Source organism: Eufriesea mexicana, unplaced genomic scaffold, assembly GCF_001483705.2.
Source record: "Eufriesea mexicana isolate 0111107269 unplaced genomic scaffold, ASM148370v2 scaffold2720, whole genome shotgun sequence".
In the NCBI taxonomy this organism is placed as follows: Eukaryota; Metazoa; Arthropoda; class Insecta; order Hymenoptera; family Apidae; genus Eufriesea; species Eufriesea mexicana.
Genome location: NW_016910777.1, coordinates 132,332 through 148,837, shown reverse-complemented (window position 1 = coordinate 148,837; position 16,506 = coordinate 132,332). Strand labels below are relative to the sequence as shown.

Here is a 16,506-nt window from a genome sequence, read left to right as displayed (position 1 = left end):
ATTCCTCCATCTTCGGTAATCTATTAGACGCGAACGTTAATAAACTTTGAATTTTCATCGATCTATTATCTTCAATTTCGAAAATAAGATTTAAACATTAACAAATTTCCAATTTTCTCCTGTACATTATTTCCTTTTAAATTAAAATTAAAAGATATTGCATAAATAAAACTTGATATGCCTTTTACGGAAATTAATTAGATTACAACTCCTTGTTATCTTCATTAGCATAAATATCGAGGCATCTCAGATTTTTCTATGAACGTTGTTTCCAGTCTTCGAATTAAAATTACATTGGAAAGAAAAATGATGTAAACAAATTTTCGGAAACCGGTTAAATCGCAACGCCTCGTTATTAACCATTCATTAACCCTTTGCACTACAATAACTAGTGCAACTCGCCGTAAGTTCTTGTCGGATATTAAAATTATACGTTGCACTTGTTGCACGACCAAAATTATATTTAGCGCGTGTTAATCTGCTAAAAATTTCAAAAAATTCTACAATTTTTCTATAATTTTATCGCGAATGGAATAGAGATACAATGGTTAACTAAGATCAAATACTTTCTCGATATATACGTTTCATTTCACCAGTGTGAAGGAATTCCAACTAAATCACATATTTATGATCTTATTATATACGATAAAGTTTCTTCTCGATTGTCCCGGAATTAATTGGTAACACGACGACGTCCTCAATCAATCAGTTGATTGCCATAGATATTACCAAATTTCCAGTTTTCGTCCATATAATTGTCATATATGCGCTATAATACCACTTGCGATTCACCGAAATCACTGGAAAGTCATTATTTCGAAAGCAGCATTCAGGCTACGATCGCGACTCTGAATGGAAAAGCATCGGACGAAGCGTCGCGACGCCGCGGCTAATTCCAGCCGTGATCGAGCCTGGAAACGACGAAACGATCGGTCGCGCACATTCGCGAAGCGCGAAGCGGAGTGGGATCGCGAGGATTCCACGAACCGCAGGCCACCCCCGCGTTCGATTAAAAGAGTTTACTCTGCAAACGACCGCTCATGCCGCGTTCAATGAAAGCCTGCCCGGTCGATTTTTATGGCTTGTCCAGCGCACACCGACACGTCCACCCTCTACCCTCCGCCGCCCCGTTTCTAATTTAAGACCCTATTATTCCCGACGTCGCTGCCCGGGCTAATATTTGGCTTGGTAATTTCGACAAGTGTAATTGCCAGTACGGTCGCTCGATTTCTACCTTTGGAAAACTTTCCCGCCGACCTTACGTGACGCGGCTTCCGACCACGCTGCACGAGGGTTGCAACCCGAGGGTAGTTAATCGGCTAACGATTTTCTTCGTGCTCGTTCGTTTCGCATACGCCGAGCTCTGGCTGTATGTTACCCGAAGCCTTGGAGAACAACAGGTTTGGTCTTTTTCAGTCTTTCATGTTCTCTATGCCTTGATCCTATGAGCATTTTGGTGTTCCATGAGTTTGGTAAGATGTTAAGTAACGTCGTTTTTCATCGAATATTTTTGCGCGGTGTATTTTCTTGGCCAAGCTTAAGAGTGTAAAATTTAATAAAATTTAGTAAAATTTATTGGGTGAGAGAGAATATTGGTGTTTTGTGTTAGGTAAGATTTGGGCAATGTAATTCTTTAATTGGGAATCTTTTGAGCAAGGATGAAGATGTTCCTTGTTTCGTTTGACATGCGGTTTTAGAGGTATGGTTTCTTTAAATTAATTTTTGTATTAGAAAATGAAAAATTATCTGCGATACCTCTGTGTGAATTGTCGTGTAAATAGTCACGATGTGTACAATGGTCGACGAAATGCATTTTATTGTATCTGAATTATTCCAAGAACTAGTTTATTGTTATCGAAACGACACGAATAATTTTGCGACTGTTCGTACAATTATTGCGTTCGCGGAAAAGAGGCTACTGGAGAGCGGGAAAATCCGAGGATCGTTGAAAATATCCGATTTCGATAGATCTTCGAAATGCGTATTACCGAGCCATGTTAAACGTCACGTATATTATCTATTATGTCGTAATTATATTTTATCATTGAAACATAATATTCGACGCAAGATCTTCAGTACGCTGATACCTAATCTCGATAATTTGGAATTATTGCGGTTCGTTTATACCTAGATCGTATCTCTCGGCGACTTCGTTCTTACACGGTCCAATTACGATGTATTAATACATAAAATATTAACACACAGTGTGATTCGATTATTATAATGCGAGAAATATTCGTGCGAATATAATTTTCGTTCAATACTCGCGAGAAAATTTTTGAAAGGTATGTCTACCTTTCAGTTTCAATTATACTCGTAATTATCTCGAACACACGTATACACTTTATACCATAACTTCCTCGAGCTGTAAACATTTTCTCTCCTTTCAACGCGTGTAATTTATGCGAAATCAATAGAGGACATTTAGCATCTCATGGAAATGGAAAAACGTGGCGAAAAACGCGAAGCGAATCACACTTCAGTTTACTTTTACGAGAGCTATTCTCCCATGACTGATTGCTGATTTTACGACTTCGCGAATCCTTTATTTCTCTTCTTTGCTGCTTACGTTAACACGTATCCACCCACACCTGTAATAACAGCAGCGAGTATCTGCTCATGCTATGCTTCGAAGCTGGATAAGGGTGTGCCTGGGTTTCCTTTTATTACTTTTGCCACCATGAATTTCACACGATTTAAGGCCATTCGGTCCGACCTTTTCACACATGTTACTCATAATGACAAGCAATTAATTTCGTTACAATGTGCGGTAATTGGTAATTGCTTGAGAAGCTGTCAAAGATACGTGATAAGGCGAACTCGTAATTATCGAAACAAGCGAATAAATTCGGAATTTATATCGCATTTATAATATTATAAATAATACGGAAGCTCGTTAAATAACGAGTAATTGCAGCAGCAGAATTATGTTACACATGGTCAATTAAAATCATTCGCAATGCATGTGCAATTAAATGGAAACAATTATCTTTCGTTTCACTCGCCGTTAGAAGAACAAATTTTGCATTGCAGAGAAATTAATCAACGAAGCTTCCAATTCGCCAAAGAACAGCGTAAAGTTCGAAAGGTAATGAACAAACGTTTAATCGCTCTTCGTCATTTTTTCACAGCCATTTTCATTTTTCCAATGAATAGCAATAATTTTCACCTGTCGAAGGAACACAACGGCTTGTTTGGGGAATTTGAATGGAACGCCGACAACAAGCTGACCAACGATCAACGGGTGTTTATCGATTCCCGGGAATCATTCGTTCGTGACATTCTGACCAATTTTTCGACCGAGGATCGTTTCCACGCATGGGATACGCGTTGAAGACAGTGTCAGACACGGGTGCTATGTAAATCTTCGAAAAAGGATAGGAAGCGGCCATAAGGCCCTCCAGTGGAAACTTGAACGAAGAAGTTTCTTGAAATTTGTGGCAAATGAAACACGTGTAATAGTAGGACACCCATATATACGAACGTATCATTAAATAAGATTCTCGTGTTATTTTTCGTGATGCGATTGTTGACGTTTCTGCCATCGAATGGCAGAAGTTGGAATAAATATTCGTTGGAAAAAATTAGGAAATAATTAGGAAACATTACGATTCGTGTGAAAGGGATCAAATGATCGATCGAGAGTAACGAGAAAAGTTACAACTAGCTTTAATCGGTACGCGACTTTCCCTCGTCGAATGAAATTTCTTTTAACGGAATATTTTATTCGGTTAATGATTATTTATTTCTGTTCACTGTACTCGCAGGAATAATTTATTATTAATCGCTGGAATAATTTACTAGAATAATGGTTGTGGAATTAGTCGAGTAATAGTATGAATAATTGCTCATTGTTTTCGTTCCCACTTAATTTTGCTGGAGAACGTTTATCATGTACCGGGTGCACCGAACGTGACCATTCCTATTGCTTTCGTTATTAATAAGTCAATCTTTTCCCGCTCTCTGTTAAACGTAGCATAGTTAATTTAATAGAAATCAAGTGTCGTTATCCCGGACGTTCTTTCGCGTCCAAACATTCTCTGTCACACGGTGCACCCCGTACATTTCCAATACCCATTCTTGCTCTTTCGTTAATATTATATCTCAAACTTACATATCCTCTACGAACAAAGAAAGGCGTATTATTTTTCACAAATTTGTTCGAAACAAATTTTCACTCAAGCTCACATTTATTAACCCCGATCGAGCAAAATTCGATCGCTCATTCGCCCTTCGTTATCGTTTATGCGACGAAAATTTCACCGAGAAACCGTGGAGTGACATTTCGGTTAATTATCAGAAAATGGAGAAAAGACAGGTACTAATATTCTAATGAACGATTAATTTCAAGGATCATTCCGACATTCGCGATCCTCGTTCGTTACGTAGGAAGGGTAGAATTTATTAAAATGGCCTCTTGAATACGCGGTGGCGAAGCCTCGCAGCACGGTTTCCGTTTTTAGCGTGGAATTCGAAAGAGCACGGACTATCGTTGTAAATATTGTTCGCGCCGGTCTACGAACAATTTCAGTTTAATTAGCGACCTCCATTCGGATACACGCGTGGGCGTGGGTACGCGAGCTGCACTCGTGCCGTGTTCCCGTGTTCCGCGTGCACTCCCTGGTCTTCGTTGCGCCTCGTGTACAACGGGTGTACAGGAAGTTCATGAATATTGGAACGACACGAGCGTTGGAATTTTCCTCGACGCTGCTACGTGTTCCTTTTTCCTCTATCGCGGCCGACCCGGTCTTCTTCTTGTACGCGATCATCCTGCGAGAACGCGAAAACCGAGGAATGGCTACCGGCGTGTCGGTTTTATCTTTGTGCTTTGGGAATGGCGAGTTAAAATATTAAAAAGGAACGAGTGGAAAGGAAATGGCACGATAGATATCTTGCTGCAGGAGATATTTATTATCGAGATATTTTTATTTCAGAAGATCCGAAGGGTGTAATATCCGGTGGTTGGTTTTACTTTTAACGCGGTTTCAATTTTCTATTTGTTTATTCTATTGTTCGTTGTCGTTAACGTTGTTCTATCTTTTCGTGGATAGATGTAATATAATAAGAAGGAATATAATATAATAGGTTGTATAATATTGTAGGATAGAAAGAACAAGAACGCGATAACGCAAACTCAAAACTCGTAAACTGATTTAACTTAGGAAAAAACACCAAGATAACGAAAACGCGCAAAGACGCGCTCTTTTAAAACTCTCTTTCCAACACCAAGCGACTCACGCTTGTGCTGGTCACAACCGATTTCCAAGGACTCTGTTTTGGTTGTCGAGGACCACGCTTTTATGCTTTCCTTAACCTACGCTTCACCTCCCCGTAGAGGAGTGGTGCAACTCAATTTTGTTATATGGAATACCTTTTCGATTTGCTTCTAGAAGATATCGATCGGTTTACAATTTGTTTTCGTTGGCAATAGCCGATTCGCCATTTCTTTTGGTATCCTGCAATATATTGTATTAATATAAAAATAGAGTATGTATATTCCAACATCTATTTGTATTACGTTATCTCTCCATATCGTAATGGAATCATCAATTTTACAGCTGGACATATTAATTAAAATTAATCATTCTTTTTTCTTAATTTCTAACAGTTATTTCATTCTTAATTTGTACTTTATTATTCAATTATATTTTCCCATAACGTTATTCACTCTCTTTCCATCCAAACGTAATCGCAATTTCGCTGCAGCAAACTTCTCGTTTAGAACGGAATACCAAAAAAGAAAAATAATGTTCTGAAAATAACGAACATTCCCAAATTCCTTCCATACGATCTACTCGAATTTTGCCAAAATTTTTCGGAACGAACTTCGCAATGCTTCGATCATCCTGAACGCATCCTTTTCAACGTTTCACTATAGTAGTCCAGGGATTGCGGAATTTTTCGTCCGCAGGAATATTTTCTAGCTTCCCCCCCCCCCCCCCCCCCCCTTTTTTCATCGAAACGATTCGCAAAAAAGGGGGAACGCTTTTCACGATCGGCAAAACCGCGAGAGCATTTCGTGTAGATATTTTTCGAATTATCGCACAGGACGAGGGCGAAAGACGAGGTAGAACATCCCCGAACTATCCGCTGTTTTTGTTTCCAATTTTGTCCGAGCTGTATCCGCCGAAACAGAACACCACGAGATTTCATTTTGCAGAGGAGCCCAGTTTGCGAAATTCTATTTCATATTTGCTCCCCCGGGACGCGCGAAATACGCGCATCAGCAAGAAAATAGGTAAATATATTCGACCCAGGTCCCAACAATATTTTCGTCGTTCACAAAGTGTCCACGTAAAATCGTTCAACGTTATGGTCTAGTGACAGGTAACCGTGTCCTCGTCTACTCTGGTGGTCAATGTCAATGTCCGTAGGTTTATATTTACTAAATTCGAACGATGAAAGAGAAAATTTGACTTTCCTTAGATTTTTGGAACTTGCTTTTTCGTATTTGTCAGCAGAGTGAGAAATGTTTGTTAATAAGTAATCGTCGTGGTAGAATACTCGATGTTGATGTTACTAACTTTTCATTTGCCAAATTCGAACGAGAGAAAAATGAATTTAAATGAAATTTCTACCTTCTCCTTCTTTTTCCATTCTTTCCGTTTGTACTCGCTATTAGAATGATAAGGGTGCATTAAAAACTGATTATCGTTAGCAGGCTCATTTTTCATTCGAAGAATCGGATACCGTGTAATTTACTTTGGTTTCAAATGAACTTTTAATTTGCACGTTTCCCAGAATTCGATCGGAATAATGTATTTCAGAATGTAATTTTCTTCCCGAATTCCTTTCTCTTTTTTGACATCGAGAAGGGAAGCAGCACGTAATCTCCCTTTATTTTAACGGTAAAGAAGCGATAAATTATAATAAATAAATGTTTCCTTTTCATCGGCTTCCTCGGTTAATCGCTTTCTTTGGCGTTGTTTGTTTGTAGAACTTTTTCTTACAGGTAGCGAAGAACAATTTATGCGTCATATTTACGGAAAATACACGGTTTTCTTTGTAAAAATACGCCGGGAAAAGAATTCTTATTAAATAAAACACGCAAATATAAGTGAATGCGTACCTGTTTCAGATAGGGTTTCAATTGATACGAAATATAAGTTTTACGTAAAACTGTATAATTTAATCTGACAGGGGTGAAATTTAAAAGAAAGTTAACCCTTTGCGCTGAAGAGGCGCCTCTCAGTTGTCATTTAATAAGATTCTAAAAATGGGTGTTAATTAATATATGAAATTTACAATTATCCAACGATGCGTGGAATATCGAAGTAAAATAATTCTACGTCTTAATTTTCATACGATTTCTTATTTACCGTTTTTCTTATTTACCGTCGACTTTATGGCAGAAAGTCTTCGAATTACTATTTTCCTGTAACGAAAAAATCAGCCAGTGCAGAGGGTTCAAAAATTCTCTGGTATCTTTATATTAACCCTTAGCTCTCGACGATTTTTTGGCTAGAGAAGAGTAGAAATTCAAAGACGATACTTTTTTGAGCAGTAAATAAAGAATTGTATAATAATAGAATTGTAGAATTATTTGATTTCGATACCTCGCACACTGTTACATTACATTAAATTTGATATATTAACACTAGATTTACAGAACCCGTGAATTTAACGGATAAAAGACTGTTAATATAATATATAATTGTTTTTAAATTAAACTAATCGTTAAGAAAAAGGCACGCGATTTCCTTTACCTGTCAATTTGTCAAGTGTTCTTAGAAATAGGTACACATAGATAGCGTCCGTGAACCTAGTGTTAATTGATATCGATCTTCCAAATTTGATGCAATGGCGACTGAAGCTCACCTCTCGAGTGCAAAGGGTTAATAAATGAAATTGTACATCTTCGACAATGGTAATTACAAACCATTGAAAACCAACAAGGAAGTCCATTATGAAACGATTTTTAAATTTCCCCGTAAATAACCGAATCTTTTACAAGTAATTTCATACGATACGAAAGAACGAATTTCCCAAAATCCATTGTCATAACGAATACTATTTAAACGTACGTCGGTTCGTTATTTTTTTTCTAGAAATTTTCCGTCACGCTTTCAGAATTAATGTACAACGCGTGCTTTCCTCGCGGCAGATCAAATTTCCGAAGTGAAGATGCGCATCTGTTTCATGCAACATTTCATTGCGTCGTTTGAACGTGCTTTGGTCGAATTCAGGTGAGAGAAATTTAATTAAAATCCGTGGCTCGCGTATTTTTTCCCGCCTCTTTACCATGTTTCCGCAGAACGGACGTCGATCATTCGTGGACGAGGAGGACAGGGAAAAATGGCGAAACTTGCGGAAAGAGCAACAGCTGAATTTTATTAATGATCTTCGTACGACATTTTTCAACGAAGAATCATGAATTTCCTCCGCGGAATACGAGGGAGCGTAAGCTCGCCATTTTGTCGAATCGATAACCGGAACGACGTGAAACTTTTACCCTTCTTTCTGCTTTTTAAGCAACTGCCGGGTGCCATTAGCGCTTTCTCCTTTTTTCCGCCGTGATCTAAAAACTAGACGACTCCTTGCTTTTTATCCTCTTTGCAATAGCAGCATTAGATACTTTGCCGTTGAATACGCCTCCGAGCTTTTTCCCCTATGCTTTAGTAGCTTTCCATGGAAGTAGAATCTCGCGAAACCTTCGTAAGACGCGTGTGCTCGGAATCGTGTAGATTTTACGTAGAACTTTTATATTTCCCTGCCGCTTTCTTTTCCGCTCGTGTCTGTTGCCCGGTGCACAGATGAAATTTCTGAATAGATGAAAAGCATCGTGTATTCTTCTTCCGTGTCAGCAATTGCATCAACGTTCTCGACTTACTTGCGCGTAAATTATAATTGATAAATTATGTCGGGGAAACGAAACGTTATAGCGAAATGGACTGAAATATGTTGACTCTCGCAGATGTTTGCAGAATGTTTATATTTCACTTCTGCCTCTTTTCTACTTATGTATGTAATTACGATGTAAGAACGGAATTTGCCGTGCATCAAAAGCATTAAGTATTTTTCGTTGTTAAATACTTTTAAATCTCTAAATTAAAGGTTGCGCCATTTTAAAAAATTAAGATTAAGAAATTATACGAGAGAAACGGTTTTCGTAAATAAATAAAAAGCATCGGAGGCTTCTTTTTATATTCGTTTAAAGAAACGAAACTGTCAGTAAGAACTGTGAATTTTTCAAAGGAACGAGACATCGTAATAAGTAAACCGAAACATGGACTTTCCTATCCCCGTTGGATTTAAACGGGAGCAGGGCCAAATAATGAGAATAATAGCTCAAAGACTTCGCTTTCAACGCCCATATCGAGCCATCAAAGTTAACTCCTCGCACGATATATCATCTGAAAGCGAATTCAAGCTCGGCTTATTTCCGCGAGCATCGGTATCCGAACTCATAACACATATACACGTGAAAGAAGAAACATTTATCATCTGTCAAGAAATGTTCTGTCACGAGGTATCGGCACTGTGCGTTTTACGTGACTTTCGGTAGCAACATTGCTGGTAGAATCCATTCTATTCCGAGAATAAATCTATTATAACTAACTATAAATCTCGACTAAATCGTCGAAATGCGAATTGTAAAATTGGGAATATATCCTAGGAACATTGTCCTATTGATTAAGTGGATAAAAAGAAGCTGTTCCTTGCCATTTGTCCCAGGATCCACTCATAAGTCGCTAATATACAAAACAGATACGAATAAAACAGAGAATAAAATGAAGAAGAAACGTTACTTCCTCTCCGCTGTAAATCATCGAAACCTCTTTCCACGTAGCCACAAGCTTTTTCAGGAATTATTCGATCAGCTCGATTATACCTTATCATTAGCCGATCGGAACGGAACGTGGAGGATCGGTCTATTGCAACCGGTATAAATCCACATTAGAACTCGCGCACTCTACGAACCGATGATTAATCGCCGTCGGGTCTTACACTCGCGCTACCCATTACTCATTTGGGAAACGTGTTAATCCCCCATAATACAGAGGCGAGAATATTTTTCAGTATCCTCTCCCCACCAGCTCGTCGTCGTGCATTCATCAGCATTTCGTTCGACCTGAGCGCTTGTTCGCGCTCCTGAAAGCAGCGTCCCGCGAAAGCAAGAAACACCGACGCGGTTGTTAAATGGTAATTTCGTTTGCCTGCACGCGGGATTTATGCACCGGTTCCTTGCCGCGATGTTAGTTAATCAAGATCCGCGGGTTCGTTGGATGCTGAATTTATGGAATCCGCCGGTCCCGCGAGCTCGTTACTCTGGGGAAAACGACGGTTCGACACATGAAACCGGTTAATACCGTTGCTATTAATCCGTGTGTTTAGATCTTGGTAGATTTGTGGCTTTCTTGATAGGAGGCTAGGGTCGCACGCTCGGCCGAGTTACGTGGGATAGAGGGTATAGAGAGGGTGCGGAATTTCAGGAAATGGGTTGATTGATTCGACGTTGATTCGCTTAGAGGATTCTTGGCTTCCAGGTGACCGTGCGCGGAATTCGATCAGATGGGTATTAAGTATCCTAAATTTCCTGCCACGAGGCTAACGGAATGATTTAATTCGATTTATAATGGCTACTTCGTCCTTTGCGCTTCGATAGCGAATCGCTGCGAGTAAAATGGCAACGCGTTGCTACTAATCACTCCATTCGAATATTTTACAGCTTTTTACGTATTTCTAGATATTTTAATTTTTATTATACCAAACATATATTTTTGGCAAATTATTTTCTCCTATGTAATTAAATGCAGCTTTACCGAGTCCTCCGAAGAAATAATCGTGTTATTTATCGAATTCACGATATTCCGCGAAATAGACCTGTCAGGTGCCGCGTATTAATATTTTTCGAAGTTTATATCTGTTAATTTCCTTGTCTTTCTATATATGGTTATGTATTCGATGACAATAATATCGTGCGAAACTCGTGGTAAGGAAATCGGTCCAAACACGAGTGTCACGGGTGGGTAACGTGGTTCGTAGATGAGGCCCAACGTAAACAGATCACGAGTCAGGCTCGTGATTAGTTTTCGCCGATGTCTTCCTGTCTCGTTTACGTGTTATTCTTCGTCGCGTTCGGTCGAAATGGCTTGCCGTTTGACCGACCTTGCTGTAGATTATGGCACGCGCCATCGAAGCTCAAATGGCGAGGCAAAGGGTTAAATTTCAACAATTGCCCATGCAGAATGAAAAGTAACTAAATCTCTACTCGGGCAGCGGGCCATCTCGGACTACCGAGCACTCCATCCTCGACTTTCGCTATCCTGCTCTGTTCCAGCTCGTCCCTCGACTATCTCCATACTTCCCTCTCTCACTCTCTCTCCCTCTATTGCTACATTTCCGAGCCCTGAAACAGAGAGGCGACCACCGGGATAGAAAATGTCCCCGTAAATCATCCGTGGTCCACGGACAGATTTGCAACGCGTGTCGTTGTACAAACAGCTCACACGCCAGGCCATTTCCGTGTCTTTCTCGCGGCGTTGAATAATTTCGGCGAAAGTGGATGGAAACGAACGCGTGACGGCCCTCGTTCCACGGCATTGTGGCCGTAATTGCGCCGACATAATGCACGCGTTAGGCCGAGTTACGCGCAACTGCGCCGCCCGCTTCCACGATGAATAAAACATGCACTTATAAAATGTCGTTACGCTCGATATCGCCGAAAGGATACAACGCTTCGGGCCCTGACATTTGAATAATGAATTCACGGCCGGTCGAACGGTTTCTCATGGATTTTTAACGCCAAGTCGCGCCTCCTCTATCGGCGTCCAACTATCGCGTGAACCGGGGGTTGCTTCACCCTGCAGGAAGCTAATGGTCGAAATGGTTGGTCCTTGACGTCGGGGGTAGCCTTTGCTTTGTTCGCGTAACGAGAGTGTTGGAACGTTTGGAAATTTTCGGACGGATAATCGAACGAAATTAATTGGAAGCGAAATTTGCTCTTCGTTGCGTTATAAAATGGCTTCGAGCGTGTTAACCTCAACTTTCAAGACTTGGGGCGGCTATTTATTGACACCCGTCAATGAAAGGAATTAAATTAAAAATAATTTCAATCTAGACGAACGTGCCGAATTTGTAGAAAACTCGTTAACGTGCTACGAAAATGCAAACAGGTAATATAACAAATTTTGTTCGTCAGAAAACGTACAACGCTAGTACCTCAAACTTCCGCGAAATTTAATCATTTCGTAGAATTTTGTCAAACGGAAATTCAAGTTTTGAAATATAACGTAATAGAACCCTAACCGTATCTGTTGCAGAACTGTTTAGAAATGCAGCAGAGGCTGGCCCTCTGGACATCGTGAAGCTTCGCAAGGGGGACAAGCTGTTGAACATTTCGACTAATTTGCCGGCGAATACACTCGATTCCCCTTATGTTCTCCAGGTAACGATCCAGCTATCTCGCACAGCTGTCTCCGCCATTTTGTCCCGTCTCAGCTTCTCCCAATCTTTCTTCGGCACTCTTCGTTAAATTATGTGATTCCCTGTTTCTTTCACTGGGTCCCTCCTCTTAACGTATGTCGCAGGGTGTCGTTTTGGGTGCAATTGAAAAACTTTTGCTCTATAACGACACTCCGAAATAACGTTCTTCTTTTCTTTTTTTTTTTTTTGCATTTCTCCCTTATGGCGATCGTAACTGAGTCTAGCTTATTTTTCGAGCAATTAGAAATTTTTGGTTCGTAATGAACGTTTGGTTCGTAATAAATCTCGTAATAAATCTCGTAATAAATCTGGTCGCGACTGAGAAGAAAGTTCGAAAATTGATAGTCGGAACTCCTTGGTTCCGATACTTTCAACCGAGATTCATTCTACCGAAACGTTTTTATCGTATCATTGGAGAAGACACGACAATCAGCGACAATTCGAGAGTGAAAATTACGCGACTTCGATGCTCTCGATTGAACCTGATTCAAGTGAAACCTTTCCGAAACTCGACAGATTCTCTCGTCGACGAGTGTTTCGCTCTCGTTCATCGAGGAGCACTTTACTCCGAATGATCCACTGAATTGCGTCTATTATTTCGCCGACTCGCTGTTAATTTCGACTAATGCCGAAGAATCGAGGATGAGAAAGCAATTTCAAACGAACGGATATTACATTGTTTGGGACCACTGTCATCGAGTAACATTGGCAAGCTTTTCTGAAAGTATCGTAGAGATTAAACGGTGCTAGTGTTTATCGATAACGATTTATTAACGATATTACGAGAATCTGCTAATAACAACAAAGTTATTATAGCAACTTTTGATTTACCTCGATAGTTCTACTCTATTTTTCGCAACACTCAACTCTGTTCTCTGTTCAGCTGCAACTCACAATCTCAAACCACTCGACTCTCACTCTCAAACTGCTCCCTCCGATCATTCTTGGCATATTTTTGATTTCTTCCCCGTCACGCATACGCTTTCCTATATTTCCCTTAAACATGACCAAGTATGGTTATGTCAACGACCTGACGCATCGCGAAGGGTTTTCCCAGCGGACTTGGACTCTTCACCTTAGATCCTCGGTCTCTTTGTAAAGTGTACATGGTGAAAAAAGTACGATACTACAGTATTAATACATTATTTTTAAACTACTTTTATCTCCGTTAAGCAGGTGATTCGGTAATTACGAACTCCTCGAATGTCGCTGTTTATTCTAAACTCAGAGCAACCGTGGTGTTATCTCAGTTACTTGCTTAAAAAATGTCCAAAATGAATAGATATTTTCTTCCGAATAACGAGATTTGATAATTAAAACGATCCATCAAGCATAGAGATGGAATCTCTGACTAAACCTAAGGCACCATTCCACAACGCGTAACATTAATCTGTAGAAAAAAATATTCTAAAATATAAATTGCAAAATGAAGTATTTCCGCTTGGGGTAGACGATGGTTAACAAATTCTCGTTCATTTTGCAAGAAAAGGGGAAGCGAATGTTAGCTCGATAAAAAGAAGAACGACGAAAGCTCTCTTCCAGCCAGCGATGTACTTTATCTAGATTACAAGGGGAACAGTTCACGCTGTTGCGATATACTCTCGATGTACACTCGATGGAACTTGGAGCGTGGCTGTAAGAAGTGTATTTCCTCTTTTGAAGATCGTCGGAGCGCATCCGGCTTCGTCGGGTGTGATCGAGGCGGAAGTTCTGTGGGCTCTCGAGAGACGTGTGGCGGCCTTGGAAACGCAACTTCGGGAGCATCAAGAAGCTCTGTACGCGTCGCCATCTTTCGCTCTTCGTGAACTAAAGCGGCAGGTCGACAGTTTCAAGAACAAGTTGGAGCACAACGACCAGCTCAGTTGGCTGAGTAAGTTTTGCCATTTAACTATTAAATAGATAACAAGTATTTTCATCTAAATTTTAAATCGGATTGTAGTTAAAAAAAAAAAGGAAAAAAATTAAACAATTTACAGCGTCTCTCGAGGTCTGCAACGAGTCCAAAAATGAAAAAAGATTCAGAATTTTCGAATTGTACTCTTTAAAATTGTTTTATCGGGACAGAGAGAAATCTTTCATTTGAATGAAAAATTGCACGGTACAACTATCGTTGTACGATAAATAAAGGCAAGGAGTATTTTCACCCCCGAGGATCAAATTGTAGGCAATGTAAAAGAGCGAAGCAGGCAAAAAAGTTGCAAAGAGATCAGAATTTTCGAGTTACCCAATGTCCCTTGCAAGTTTAAGAGAATAAAGACGACTCGCAGTGTTCAAGTAATAAACAGTGGGATAATCTTTAGAATTTTTTTACGAGCAACGAGAAAGACACAGTCGAGAAGATTAAACGAGAATCGTAGTATTTTTAGCGCGGTAGAGAAAGAAAAAGGAGTAATCCTCTTAAAATGTATTTCAGCCGTCGAGTGCATATTTTCAAGAAATATCGGGCTTCTACCAACGTTGCTTTCCATTTATTTTATTTTTCCCATCATCTTTCTCTTTCTCCTTTCACCCGATCGACCACTGTCCACCGCTTCGAAGTCGATTTCAACTGGGCCAACAATCGAAATGGAATATCGAAATGGAACAAAAGCTTATCATTCCCCGTTTTACGTAATAATTTAATCTAGCCGATCGCGCTGCGCAAACATTGGCCACGCACGAAATTGCACACCCGGCGAAAGAGCTCTTGCACCGGAAAATAAAAGGCCGGATCGATGTGGACCAAGTCAAATCGACGCGTTTCCAGCATTTCCACTCTCTCGGCTCAACTCGTCCCTTCATCGGACGTTTCTTCCGCTTTTGTCGGCTCGCACAATGCGAAACGCGCTTGCCGGAATACATATTTTTTCTCTATCCTCTGTGAAACGAAACTCCGACGGAAACTTCCTCTCGACGCGACGTGAAACTCGTCGCTTCGGTATGAATCGAATTTTCCTCGGCGCGTCGAACGTCAGAGCTCGACGTGAATGACGGATGGAAAAAGAGAGCAGCGAAAAGGGGAGGAAGGGGGAGGAAAGGGGAGGAAAGAGGAATAGAAGCGTGAAAGAGGAATAGAAAAATGGACCCTGGCGCCTCGTTTTTTCCCTCGAATTCCACTCGACGGGACCGTTAATGGTGGTCGTTTAGAAAAATTTCCGGCCACTCGAGGCGAGTCGAAAAATCGTTCTGACGCTACCGATCCTCCACGGACGATGGATATACGCGCGGATAAACAGTGCATCGGCCGAATACGCCTACCGCTGAATAAATATTTGCCCGTGCAAGGAACCGTCGCAGCTATTCCTATCTTCGGTTTCTAGTCAGACCGCGTATATAGATACAAGGTTTCCCTACGAGCCGGGCTACCGACGAGCTTGACCCCGAAACTTCCCCATCTCATCGCCTTTCCCCGCCAATAGCCAGATTTTCCTCCATTTTTCCCCATTTTCCTCCCATTTTCCTCCCATTTTCTCTTTCTCTCAACTCGGAAACGAGCTGCGAAGCACGATGACAAAAATCTGGACGCGTTCCACACGCGAATTAAGCTCTCGAGCTTCTAATTTACCTACAATCACAGCTTTCGTACTCGAACCTCATTTTCTACCCTTCCCCTGTCTCCGCCGAGCTCGTTTCGACTGTGAATCTCGAGTTTCTACGTTTCGATCCTTATTCCACTCTAAATCCAAAGATTTCGCGAATCTCGTTTCGAGCCTGCTCTGCCCTGAGTCTTAAAATTCTGCCAGCCTCATTCCGAGCCTGAATCCGAACATCTACTCGACTGCTGCGACGTTATCCTCGAACGTTAGACTCGCGTGCCCTCCATTCTGTTACTTCGCTTCGTTCGGCTCTCGAACGCGTATCGAGGAGCAGCGAAGCTCGCAGAGGCATGGCCGAAATGAAATAGCAATTGGGATAATTAGTCGAGTGGCTAAGTGGCGGCGTACAGAGCGCGAAATCGCTCTGAAATAGCGTTCCAATCAATCAGAAACGCGGTTGGCCCGTCGCCTCTTGGTCACGGCACGCCGGGACGTTTTCCGGTTCAATCTCCCAGACCGCTGTCACTTTCAGGTTTCTACAAACAGCTTCCAGAGCCCCTCTACG

General features: G+C 40.8%; 1 long non-coding RNA gene across 1 annotated transcript; it reads left to right on the top strand.

The window, feature by feature from the left end:
* The first annotated feature begins 12,269 nt into the window (after positions 1-12,269).
* On the top strand, positions 12,270-16,500 carry LOC108550397 (uncharacterized). The gene is made up of 3 exons (XR_001890421.1): positions 12,270-12,388; positions 14,089-14,296; positions 16,474-16,500. It is a non-coding gene; the product is annotated as an uncharacterized LOC108550397 (long non-coding RNA).
* Positions 16,501-16,506: the final 6 nt, after the last annotated feature.